At 34.8% G+C, this 12,651-nt stretch overlaps 1 pseudogene; it reads left to right on the forward strand.

Moving 5' to 3' along the window:
• The window catches only part of LOC138715746 (DNA-directed RNA polymerase I subunit RPA1-like), a 148,165-nt pseudogene that overhangs the window by 80,853 nt on the left and 54,661 nt on the right, over window positions 1–12,651 (forward strand).

Consider the following 12,651-nt stretch of genomic DNA (forward strand, 5'->3'; position numbering starts at 1 on the left):
ATTTTTTTTTGGGGGGGGGGAGGTTATCTTGATGAAATAACTTACAACTTATTTTTGAATGAAGTGTGTATTTAATGTTGGTTCCTCTGAAATTTTTTTTTCGCAGTATTTTTCAAAGAAATTCCGAAATGCATTTTTTGAAATCAAGTCCTTGCACATGTCTTTCCAGAGCTCATGTACTCGGGGTTAGCTTTGATGCAAAAGTTTTCGAAGTCATTGCTTCCTTGTAATCTTCTTCATAACAAGTTGGTCTGAATGTGTTGCCTGCCTACTAGGAAAGGGGCATCTTTTATTGAAGATTGTGCAATGTATACAAAACTTAAGTTACGCATAAAAATTGCACTTAGATGTTTGCTGCATGCTTGACAAACCATTACTTTTTTCCATTAGTGCTTGGGGCATATTCGCCAGTGAATTTAGGAATTGTTTATTTTGCTTTAATAACAGAGCTTTTGTACATTTCAACATAACATGATCCACAGACATATACTGTATATATATATATATATATATATATATATATATATATATATATATATATATATATGCAGATGTATGTTTCACTGAGTCACAATGACTGTTAACTCGGTAGTGCTGTTAACAGTATTTTCACGTATAAATATGAATATATAAGATATTTTTTTCTTCTGTTTCTATCAAACACAGACTAATGTCCTATACACCGTGTGATAAACAAATGTTGGTGAGTTGTGAGCTGGCCACAGAAACAAATTATCTTTCATTGTTTTAATATAGACATGGCAGAAAGAAAAGTGTGTTGGAAAAGAAAATTTGCGATTGTCAACAGTTAGGAACATCTGTTACAAAAATTTTTAATCTCACATTTTTCAAAAGTTTCGCCCTTTGTCAAAAGCATATTATTTGAAAAAATGAGGGAAATAAAAACAGTACTTCTTCAATTACACAAGCACAATGTGACAAATGTCCATACGTTTATTTTGTCCTATAAAAATATGTGTCTCTCCACATTTTCACTACTTGAATTAAATATTTTAAAATAGCAGTCCATTTATTTTGAAGAACTATATAGTTTAAATTAGCATACAAAATTTCAGCCCTTTATCTTAAGTAGTTTCTGAGTAAATGGTTCCTGAATTTAGAACAACATTTTTTTTTTCTCTTAATTACTCACCTGCATATATTGTATATGTGTGGATGGCAGTTTTTATCTTCGCATACATATTTTTTAGTTTTTCATTCAACTCACCTATGTGCTGTATATTGTACGTGTGTGTACAGTTTTATGTCAACATGTCATACATAAGTACTAAATAATAACTGCCGTTTATGAAGTTCAAACATAATGTGAAGAAGATTTGAAAAAAGCATGTCCATGTTCAGCCAGTTTTTTGTTTTATCATTATTCTTGTCTGTTTTCCAATTGCATTGAAAGTGCAACATGGAATACAAGAATTTACATAGATATTACGTTTCTGTTTTTAGTTTGCTTATGGTGAAGATGGGAAAGATGTCATGAAAGCCCAGTTTCTGAAGAAGAAACAAATCCCATTTCTTGCAGACAATTATAAAGTGATTAAGAATTTTTCGTCAGAAATGTTGGATGATGAACAAACTACTGCTGACATAGCACAGCGAAAAAAACAGGTAATTTTGATTTTCATATACAGACTTAATTATATCATACAACTAATTAATTATATACAACAATATATAATAACACCTTCACATGTTGGACTATTTGGCAATGAAATGGCAGATAACTTTCCAAAAAAGGCACTAAAATCCAAACAATAATCCACTCCAAATCAAACCTCTGCAGGAAGATTGAAGAAATCAAGAAAGCATTTCAAATGGAAAACACGCAAGAAAATATTACAGCTGCCAGAGGGAAGTCATGAGAAAAAATTGATGAACTATCAATGGAATTAAAATATAAAGGCTGCAAGGAAGCTGTAGCAAAATTTAGGTTGATGTCAGGACATGACTGCCTGGCTCACCATAGGCGTATACCACTCCAACAGATGTGTTGTGCAATAACCCTGACCAAATCATGGACAAACAACACCTCCTGTCCTGCCCAGCCTGAAACCCAACTGCACAACAGACTGGGGACCTTGTTAGCTTGTACTGGGAAGCTAGAGGGAAAATGACTTGATTGTCAATTCTAGCCATTGGAAAATAAATAAATAATCTTACTTTCAGATGTCAGTGTTATGACTGGGTTTAGGATTTTTGGAATATAAAAATTGAGAATTATTAATTTTTTAATGTGTTAAAAAATTAAAAAATATTTGCTAAAATATTTAAAATATTTTCATCGTTCACATAATAATGTTCAATATCCTAACACCTAAAAATCCTAACCTAGTCAAATATGAGTAAAAGCCTGTGTACTCACTAACAGTGCCTCATCAGTCAATTGCTGAAATGTCTTTGGAGTTCCATTTCACAATACATGATATCTCCGAATTATCCATTAAAAATCTCTGTTGATTGTCACAGAACACAGTCGGTACTGGGAAAACGACTGTTCTATATCAAATGAAGTCAGTCTAACGTACTTCAGAAGAGGGATATCAGACATTAACTCTCAGGTTCTCATTGTCTACTTGTTGATCTTCTGGAGCTTGGGCAACTTTGCTCATAATTTCAAATTCAATATTTTTTCTAAACACAAGTTTGGATTATTTTTTAAAACTTTTCCGTTTTGTTTTTAAACTTGCCATTTTTTAATCTCTAAGCAAATATTTTTCTTTCAGTATCGTGTACTTTTTTAACAGTTTCTTTCAGGAGGTTTGTTATTTCTTCTAGTTTTTAATGGAGTTGGACAAGACACTCAAATTAGCAGAAACATATGGAGATTTATTTCTTCAATACATTTTGAACGAAGTTTTTGTCCATTTCATCTACTACCAATTTAACACTATTAAAATGATATGCTTAAGACATCACTGCAGAAAATATTTTGTTGCATATTTTTATCCTGAAAATTTGTATTTTTATGCGATACAAAATTTGGATATACTCTTTTAGACCGAAAAAGGAATGAAGAAATTTTAGAACAATTGGAAGTAGACTCAGTAGAAGAAAAAATCAGCAGATACAAATTAAATTGGCTAGATCATGTAAGAAGAATGGAAAATTCAAGAATCCCAAAAATTATGATGCAGTATAAACCTAGAGGACATCGTCGACCAGGAAGACCTTTTAGAAGACTGCTAGATGGGGCTGAAACAGGTCTACAAAGGCCTAATTCGTGAAGGATGATGATGATGATGATGATAAAATTTGATATTTTTGCTGGAGACATCATGTCTAAAATTTTTAACTTAATTGATAAGTAATCACGAACAAAAAAACATTTATTCACCTAAAAAATCCTAAATCTATTTTATCACAGTATCCAGATATTAACCTGAGAATCTCGAATTTCTTAACTAAATACACCTAGTTTTACTATAGTTACTGTATGTCAGTTGATTAGCAACATATTAGGTTTGATTCCATTCATGCAGAGGTTTTGTAGAGCGTTAAGGAGTTAATATTGTGAATAGAAATAAATTGGAAAATATATGTTTTCTAAGATGTTGAAGTTAGTTTTGAGAGCATTAAAATCTGTGATTATTTTGAACGGTTTTATCCTGATTTAGCAATAATTTTATTTGTAATATAGCACTTTGCAAAATATCTCAGAAGAAGCAAGAGGCACGATACTTAAATAAATTGGCAAACTTAAATACATTTATAATCTTATTTGTAGCTATGAGACATTTGAGTGTGAAAGAAATGTTGCTGCTACTGCTGTTGTTGTTCTTGTTACACTGTAGTCTATGGGATCAGATTCATAAGCTTCGACATTTTTAGTCCATTATTTATTTTGAGAAGATTCTGTACGTTTTTTATTGTAAGCAGTCCAATATGTATTGGGGTTGGCATCTGTTTTTATCACAATTAAAAGGGATGGAAAAAAATTACTGGACATCCACTCTATCATGTGATTCTTTGGCAAAAATCAAGACTCTCTTCTGCTTACATATATAGGGTGAGTCTTAATATGTGGGACCCACGTCGCAGGGGGGAGGACACACTAAAACAGTGAAAAATGCTATATGAACAGTGTCCATTTGTACCGCATTTCCAAGTTATCAGTGCAGTTCTGTTGCAGCAATGATAGGCGTAACATTACAAGAAATGCTCAAAATGTCTCCCTGTGGCTTGAATGCTACACTCTTTCAAATGAAAATTCAGTGGGTTTAAGTCTGGGGAACGCACAGGCCATCGAGTGGGTCCTGTGTGTCCTATCCATTTGTTAGGATATAGTTCATTGAACACGTTTCTGGAATTTTATTTGTGGAACTGTCTGAAAGAAATTGTGTACTCAGAACCCATTCCCACTGTTGAAATACTTCGTCAGCGTATACAAGATTGATGTCAACAAATCTGGCGAACACCGTACAGTTGGGTTGGCAATCCTTCTTATGAAAAAATTGAATGCTATGCAGTAGCCTTCTGAACCAATCAGAACGTAGCATTTTCTATCAGCTGCTCATGTTGCCACATGGAGCACTGCTGTGTTGTCGATTTGCTTATGTTACATAGTGTTAGTATCATGTGCGTAATTTGTTAGTTAGTGTTATAAAGTTATAAATAATTTGTAGCACTGGTGTGAAATGTTGCAAAGAAAAAAGATGCTCAAAAAATGGTAACCCACGTAGTGGGAATCCATGCGTAAATAGTCAGGCGTCAGAATGGTGCACATGATTCTTCAATTTTATGAGCAGGAGATGGAATTTGTCCGTATATATGGGCAACCCTCCATTTGTGCAGATAATTTAATACAACGGACATAAAAAAAAAAAAAAACTTCAGGTCTCTCCAAGATAACAATAATAAAGAATGAGTTACATAATAATTACCATTTAATTTAACGGAGCAAAATAGCAAACTCCGCATAATTTAAGTCAGCTGTTGTGTAGTGAGGGTCACTGTGGCAAGGTCACGTCTCTCGTTACCAGCGTAACACTAAACTGCCAAGTGCAATGTTGCAGTGGCCTGGGTGTAGGTTGTTACAAGGCCATTATGGAAACACTACTCTCTTGTAGAGAAAATTGATTTTAATTGTTCCTATAAAAGTAACATGAACTAATATTTTATATGCATCAGTCATTACTCCTCTGATTTTCTTTTACTTTCTGATGATTTTTTTTTCTTCACTTTGTGCCGCTTTCTTTTTTTCAGATTCGTAAATGGAAGAAAAAGAATGGAAATCCTTTCCAAAAACATAGAATTAGTCCATTTTTATTGTTTTCTGCTGATATGAAAGATCATAAAGTATACAAAGGAAGGAAGTTGAACAAGGAAACAGGAAGACCAAGATTTGCTGAAACTATGTGCAAGCTTTGGAGGGAGAGCGATACTGACACAATTGAAACGTGAGTATTGTGAACCATTTAAAATGTAACTTTCTTTCAGTCCTGTAAGGTTTATTATGTATTCGGAAGTGATTTTTACAAATTTGAGATGTGGAGTAGAGTGCTTTAACATGAATGCACATCCAATGGCAATAGGGAAATGCAGACCAGTGCCAGTAGTATGGAGTGGACCAGCCTGCATAGGGAAGTGTGTATGGACTTGTCCATGTATTGGCATTCGACCACTTGCTGCATACCAACAGATTTTGTTGAAGTGGGAGCGGTAGGTGGTAGATAAAATCAGTACAAATTGAAAATTTTCTGCAACTTATTCCTTATTCTAATTGTTTGTCCAGAATTTTAGCAGTATATCAAGTTAGCATGGTTTTCAAATCAATTAATGTTATCGTCAAGTGACTGTTCGTCACCCTTATTTCTGGTAGTAAGAAGGATAATTTGAAGTGACCACCAGTAGGCTATACATGCAGAGTATGTATGTTCCTGCATTTGCACGCAAAGTACGAGTAGCTATTTGCTTGAACTAGTTTCTAAAAATGTTTTCATTGTTTTCTATCTATTTAGCAGTTGCAAATACCATATTTACTCATGTAATAGGTCCTGTTGCATAATGTACGCATCCCAATTTTTTACAGTAATATGTAGGGAAAATAAATCCGCATTACATTTTATACCTAGTTTCTGCTTTATTTGTATTCAGTTTTAGGTTATACCAGCGAATAGGGATTATAAAGAATGGACACTTCGCGTCGGTACCTTTGATGTAGCCGGACCGATTTCAGTGACCTTCAAGCCAGCTAAGCGTCTGATTCTGCTTTCTCCCTAGAGTTGGCGCTGACATCACACCAGCTAGCAGTCGACACAGCAGAAATATAACACATAATTAATACATCTAGGTACATTATGTACTCAAATAAAATAAATTGGATCCATAGAATAATAAATCCTTCATTAACTGCAATGTCTAGACTCTAGAGTTCCTTTATAATGAGAGTTGAGACGTTGACCCCAACAACAATTAAAATATGTAATGATTTGATAGCGCTGAAAATGGAAAAACAAAACTCTTACGAGAAGTAAAACCATATACCTATATTATATTATTATACAAATATTAAACGAATTCGATACTTAATTTTATAATGTATTATATTATTTTATAATATAATTTATTGTATCTGAAATATAAAATATTATTATTACAACTAGTTTGTCACTGAGAAATAAGGAAAAGCTGTTAACTTGAATTTATTTGAAGCAAAGCGTTACTGGATTATGCAATAAGGTAGGCGATTTTTGGATCCTGTGTCTCAACTCTATACTCAATTATTATTTTAGCGTATGCTCGATTACACTACCTCTAGCGCTTGAAAGTGGAACTAGCCGCTGGCGCACAGAGAAACAAAACACAGGAAAATTCGCTCAGTGTCCATTCTTTATAATCCCTCTTCGCTGGTTATGCTGTGCTACATTTGTTATTCATTTCGTACGTTACGCACTTCACATTGTTATTGCTCATAAGCATTTGATATGTCGGTGCTCTCCAAGTCATACAGACCCAGAAACAAAATTTGGGCCACCTGAATTTTGTTCTGGGCCTGTAAAATCAATCATTTTCAATATTACTGAAATGTCTGATGTCGAAATCTGCTGTGATTATCACGTGGGCTGTCAGGTAGTTACTCAGAATTTTTCCTTTCATATAATACGCACCCTGGATTTTTAATCCAAAAATTATGGAACAAAGTGCGTCTATTACACGAATATATACGGTAATATTAGATTATACAATTATGCGTGCTTCCAAACATGGCCTAGGCAAATATGATTTTTGTCTGCTGTAAGGATTGAAATGGAATTGAAGCTTGTGTTTCAATCTCAGGTATAACTACAAGGCACTGAGATGTGCTGATCCTGTGAGTGCAGAGTTCCAAGGAGACCGTGACTTCGGTGCTATAACAGAGAAGCTAGACAGTCTCATGGATGAATATTTGAAAGAAAGGCACAGTTGTAGGAAATCTGAGTTCCGGCATCTGATGTCTGTGAAATCCATGCTTTCTCACGTACATCCAGGGGAACCCGTCGGACTTCTGGCTGCTCAAGTAAGTTGTTTCTTGTATAATAATATAGCATTCATCATCATTCACCAAACACAAATTCAGGCCATAAGTTGACCTATTTCGCTGTAGACTGTAGACAGGATCTACAGTCTATGCAAACTAGAAAGGTATTGACAGTTCTCGCTTGCACTTGCGGAAAGGGAGCGACATTGTGAAGTTATGCGGTAGTCAGTGCGGCTCTTTGCGCCTCCTATCTGCCGTGTCGGAACTAAGCAGCTGACATGAAATCATAAACTCATAAATTTGTATCATACGGTAGTCTTTGACCAGACTAATATAATAACATATGAATGAATGCGATTATGGTGTATGTGTGTAAGCGATAAATTCTCTCCACTAATACCTTACAACCATTGATTTTTTTATACTTGAAACCTAAATTCTTTAAGACAGTGTGCAGGGAAGAAACACTGCCGTGAAAAACATCCGCATCTCGAAGCAAAATTTGCAGCTTTTGTAATTTAGGTTGCCCCTCCCGTCGGTAATATAAATATACATGCCGCCAGATTGCATTCTCCTGAAAGACATCTAAAGGTCCGGTCACACGTCGCTACGTTTGCAGCGATGCAGTACAAAAAACTGCGCAACTCTTGTACTGTGACGTGTGAACAATGGTGCAACCTGAAAAGTAGCGGCTGCCGAACCTGCTGCCCACTACTTTTCCATGCTGCGTGCAGCTTAAAAGTATCGACGTGTGAACAGGGTTCTCAGGGTTGCAGCCGCAGCATTTTTGATATCGGTTTTGTTTAAACTTTTGCTGCGGTTGCAACCAGTGTTACCACCCAAATGTGCCAATGATACTTTTATTGTTTTAATATATTTTAATGTTAAATGTGATGAAAATAAATTATTTGTAACAGTTATTAAATACACAACACAGTCTGAGCATAATTGCTGACGATATAATTCATTTTTTAAACTTTCCATAGCGTTGTTCCAAACAGGAGGGTTGCCAACATTGATTACGTGAATATACTATTGGTTATCATTTAAGTATATAGGCGTTTTTAAAAGCTTTATAGTAAAAATAATACCACTTTCTGAATACTAGTTAGGACAGAAAAGCAAATAATAGATAAGTAAGCTTTCACATGAGTTTCTTAATAATGCGAACATAACCACAAAAATGTATATTGAGAAGTTAACACGCAGATGGAAACCTGCAGCATGACTGCGGCTGCAAAAGTAGCGTCTTGTGTGAACAGACTCGCAACCTCCAGTTGCAACTTTTGCAGCACTCGGGTTGTGCAGCACGAAAAGTAGCATGCAGCGCGCTACTTTTGGCTTACGTGTGAACATGAGACACAACTATTGCAGCTGCAGTACAAAAGTTGCGCTGCAAAAGTAGCGATGTGTGACCGTGCCTTTGATTTGTTATCCACTTTTCCACTTTCATTTTCTTTCCCAGGGTTTCCAGTCGGGAAGGTCCATCCTCTTGCTCATTCAATTTAATCTTTCCTTTCCTATTGTAACGATGGTGTTCTTTCCTATTTTGAGAGCCTCTGCAGTACTATTTACCACCTGTTGTACAGGATAAGAGGCCCGCCATTGTCTCTTCTTTCTCGAAATAGTCTTGCTCATTACAAACCATTTCTCTCGCCTGACTTGTAAGAGGAGCACTTTTTCCGTTATTTCTAGACCACTTGCTGTCCCTTGTAGCACTCCTTTCTCCCTCTGAGCCCGTGGTTCGTTTTGTGCCGCTAACTGCAGGAATGATGTCTTGCAACATTGTATAAGTGAAACACACTGACACTATAAGTCATGTTACAAATACACTCACAGCTAAATTAAATTTAAAACTAAATTCAAACTAACTCCACCTTCATCAACAACAAAATATCTACGAAAACAATAGCCACGACAGAACACTAATACTTGCTGTAACACAGTAACGAAGATTCATCACTTCCAAACAAAACACGTACTCTCTGCGAAACAGTCGGCAACATTGGCCTGTTGTCATGGTCTCTGATTGGCTAGTTTGGGCAGTTGCCATGGTGACGCTTAGAAGCCGCTGAACTGTCTGTATAGACTGTAAGAGTTGTTTTCGTGGATGGCCAATTCGACGTCTTCCTTCTGGCTGGTAGTGTAATACAATGCAACATTAGGTATCTGAGTTGGTGGCATTCATGACATGTTGGAGCCATCTTTTCCTGTAATTGAAAAGTTTTTCTTCTAATGGCTGCATGTAGAGTATATCCAGCTGTTCGGTGCGTACTGTATATCTCATTTCTGCAGCTCTTAATGTACTGAAGTCTTTCTTCTTCAAGTTTCACTTCCATATAGGATAGTCAGAGAGGCTAGTGATTTATACAATTTTAATCCCGGGTTTTCAGCCCTATGTGCTGATGCTTTATCCACTAAGCCACACCAGATTCCAGTTTCACTGCCGGATCGAATCCCCTCAGTTGAAGTTCTACCTCTCAGTTTTCCTTTTGGTGGCGTACCCTCATGTACTGTATGACAGAAAATGTGACAGTGGCAAGATGTCCAATGCACTATGTACAGAGGCGCACTCATTATGAGTGACTAAGTGGCCGGAATCCGACAGGATGAGCATCATCTTGAATCACAAAGTGATTACTTATGCATATCATATTAGTATATCATTATATATTATAGTCATCTTGAGATTTTTTTTATCAAAATGTTTGTGGACTTAATATGAAAAGTGATTAAATTTTCCAAAATATAGTGATTAATAATGATATCACAATCTGTCTCACTGAAACATGGTTATCCGAATCTGTTGTTAATACAAATTTGTTTCCTAACAATTATACTGTGTTTCGTGCTGATAGATTATTTGAAGTTACCAACAAAGTAAAAGGTGGGGGTGTCTTAATGGATACCTTTTATACGTCGGAGATATGATTTAGAATTCATTAATGAATGCGTTTGGATTGAAATTAAAATGCTAATTGGAAATCATTATTTCCCACCCGATATAGATCATAAACATGTAAAGTCTTATCAAAATTTTATAGAAAACAATCTTGATACCCACAACTTTAGAATTGTTATCCTCGGGGATTTCAATGCTCCTGGCATGGTTGCATTCTTAATGATATTCATTATTATGCTAAAATTAAGTTTCAGGATTTATACCGGCATTCCTTTTCTTGTCTTCTTGGACTAAACCAATTAATCTTATGAGAAATAGTAAAACTCTTCTTGATCTTGTTTTTACAAATGTCTGTAACTGTTCAGTTAATCTTGCTAATCATTCACTAGTTTTGGAAGATGTTCATCACCCATTAAACTATTCTCAAGGTGATTATCACTGTATTTATCCACTCTCCACAATTTTGTTTGGGATTGTATACGGTATATCTTACTACCGATGTCAATGTTGCTACTAATTCTCTGACTAAAATTGTAAATGATGCTATATCTAAAGCTGTCCCTGTTACCTTTGTGAAAATGTCGCACTATCCTAAATGGTTTTCAAACAGTCTACATCAACTCATTAAGAAAAAGAACAAAGCACATAGAAATTTAAAAAAATATAAATCTGATCAACACTATCAAATTTTCTCTTACTGTAGAAAACAAGTCAAGGGTTTGATTAATTCTGATAAACGTAATTGGTTACAATCCATTGATGACAGTTTAAAAAAGAGCCTAATAAATTTTGGAAATATGTAGAATCTTTTCAGAAATCGAAAAACATTCCTAATGAATTTATTATTAATGGGGTTCACATCGCTGATCAAAGAGTCATTGCAAATGCATTTGCTAGTCAATTTAAATCATTTCAGATCAGTCATAACTCCAATTTTCTCAGTTGTTATTCTAACATTAATGACTTTTTACCCCTATCTGTAATCTCTAGTGAGAATGTCAGGAAGGCCATAAAAAATGTCAAGCCGAATGAATCTATGGGTCGGATGGCATCCCTAATTTTATTATTAAAGGATGCTCTGAAATTCTTATAGGCTTACCTGTTTTAACCTACATTTTCAATTTGAGTTTGAAAACAGGGAAATATCCTTCTCTTTGGAAGAAAGCATCTATTATTTCCATATTTGAGAATGGTAATAAAACTATTGTAAGTAATTATAGACCTATTTCCATTCTTGATAACTTCTCAAAATTAAAAAAAAAAAAAAATTAAAAGACATATTTCTTTTTACGTGAAAAACAAAATGAATTCGGCCCAACATGGTTTTACAAACGGGAAATCTACGACTACTAATTTAGTATCATATCTCAATTTTGCTATGCCTATATTTGAAACTCAGAGTCAAATTGATTCCATATATTTTGACTTTAGCAAAGCATTTGGTGTTGTTTCCCGTAATATGTTACTGAGTAAATTAAACTCTTTTGATCTTACCACTAACTACCTGAACTGGTTTGAAAATTTTTTAAAAGATAGACAATCCTGTGTTAGACTTCGAAATTCTTACTCTGATCCATATATTAGTTTATGCGGAGTTCCATAGAGTTCCACTTTGAGGTCTCTATTAGTTTTATTATTTATAGATGATATCAGTGCTAGACTAAGTTCTAACTGCCTTTTATTTGCCGATGACCTGAAAATATTTCGCAAAATTAATAGTCTGGCATACTGCGTAACTTTGCAAAATTATATAAACGCTGTTGAGCTATGGCATGCTGGTAATGGAATGAAAATTAATGAATCGAAAATTTTAGTCATTTCCTTCTCTAGAAAAACCACTTCTCTCAAATTTAATAATTGAGGACCGTTTTTACAAAACTTGCTAACTGAAAAAAACTGAATTTTACAGGAGAGACAAAACATTATAGTAAGCAAGTTTTGCTGTATGTCTCACTTATAGCAGAAAGCAAGTTTGGAAAAAACGACCACATTTTGACACACTACAATGAAGAGAAATAACCCAATTTTACTAAGACGCTTTGAACATCATGTAGAGGCCTGCCTTATGTTAATGAATCCATCAAAATCTCAATTTTGCAAATTTTGCAGTTAGCAAGTTCTGCAAAAACGGTCCTCAATTATACTCTTAATAATATCAACATAATAAGGAAAGACGGTATTAGAGACCTGGGAGTTATACTCGATACCAAATTACATTTTCATAATCATGTCCAATATATTTATAATCATTCCATTAGAATGCTCGGACTTATAA

Source organism: Periplaneta americana, chromosome 15 (genome assembly GCF_040183065.1).
Source record: "Periplaneta americana isolate PAMFEO1 chromosome 15, P.americana_PAMFEO1_priV1, whole genome shotgun sequence".
Taxonomy (NCBI): Eukaryota; Metazoa; Arthropoda; class Insecta; order Blattodea; family Blattidae; genus Periplaneta; species Periplaneta americana.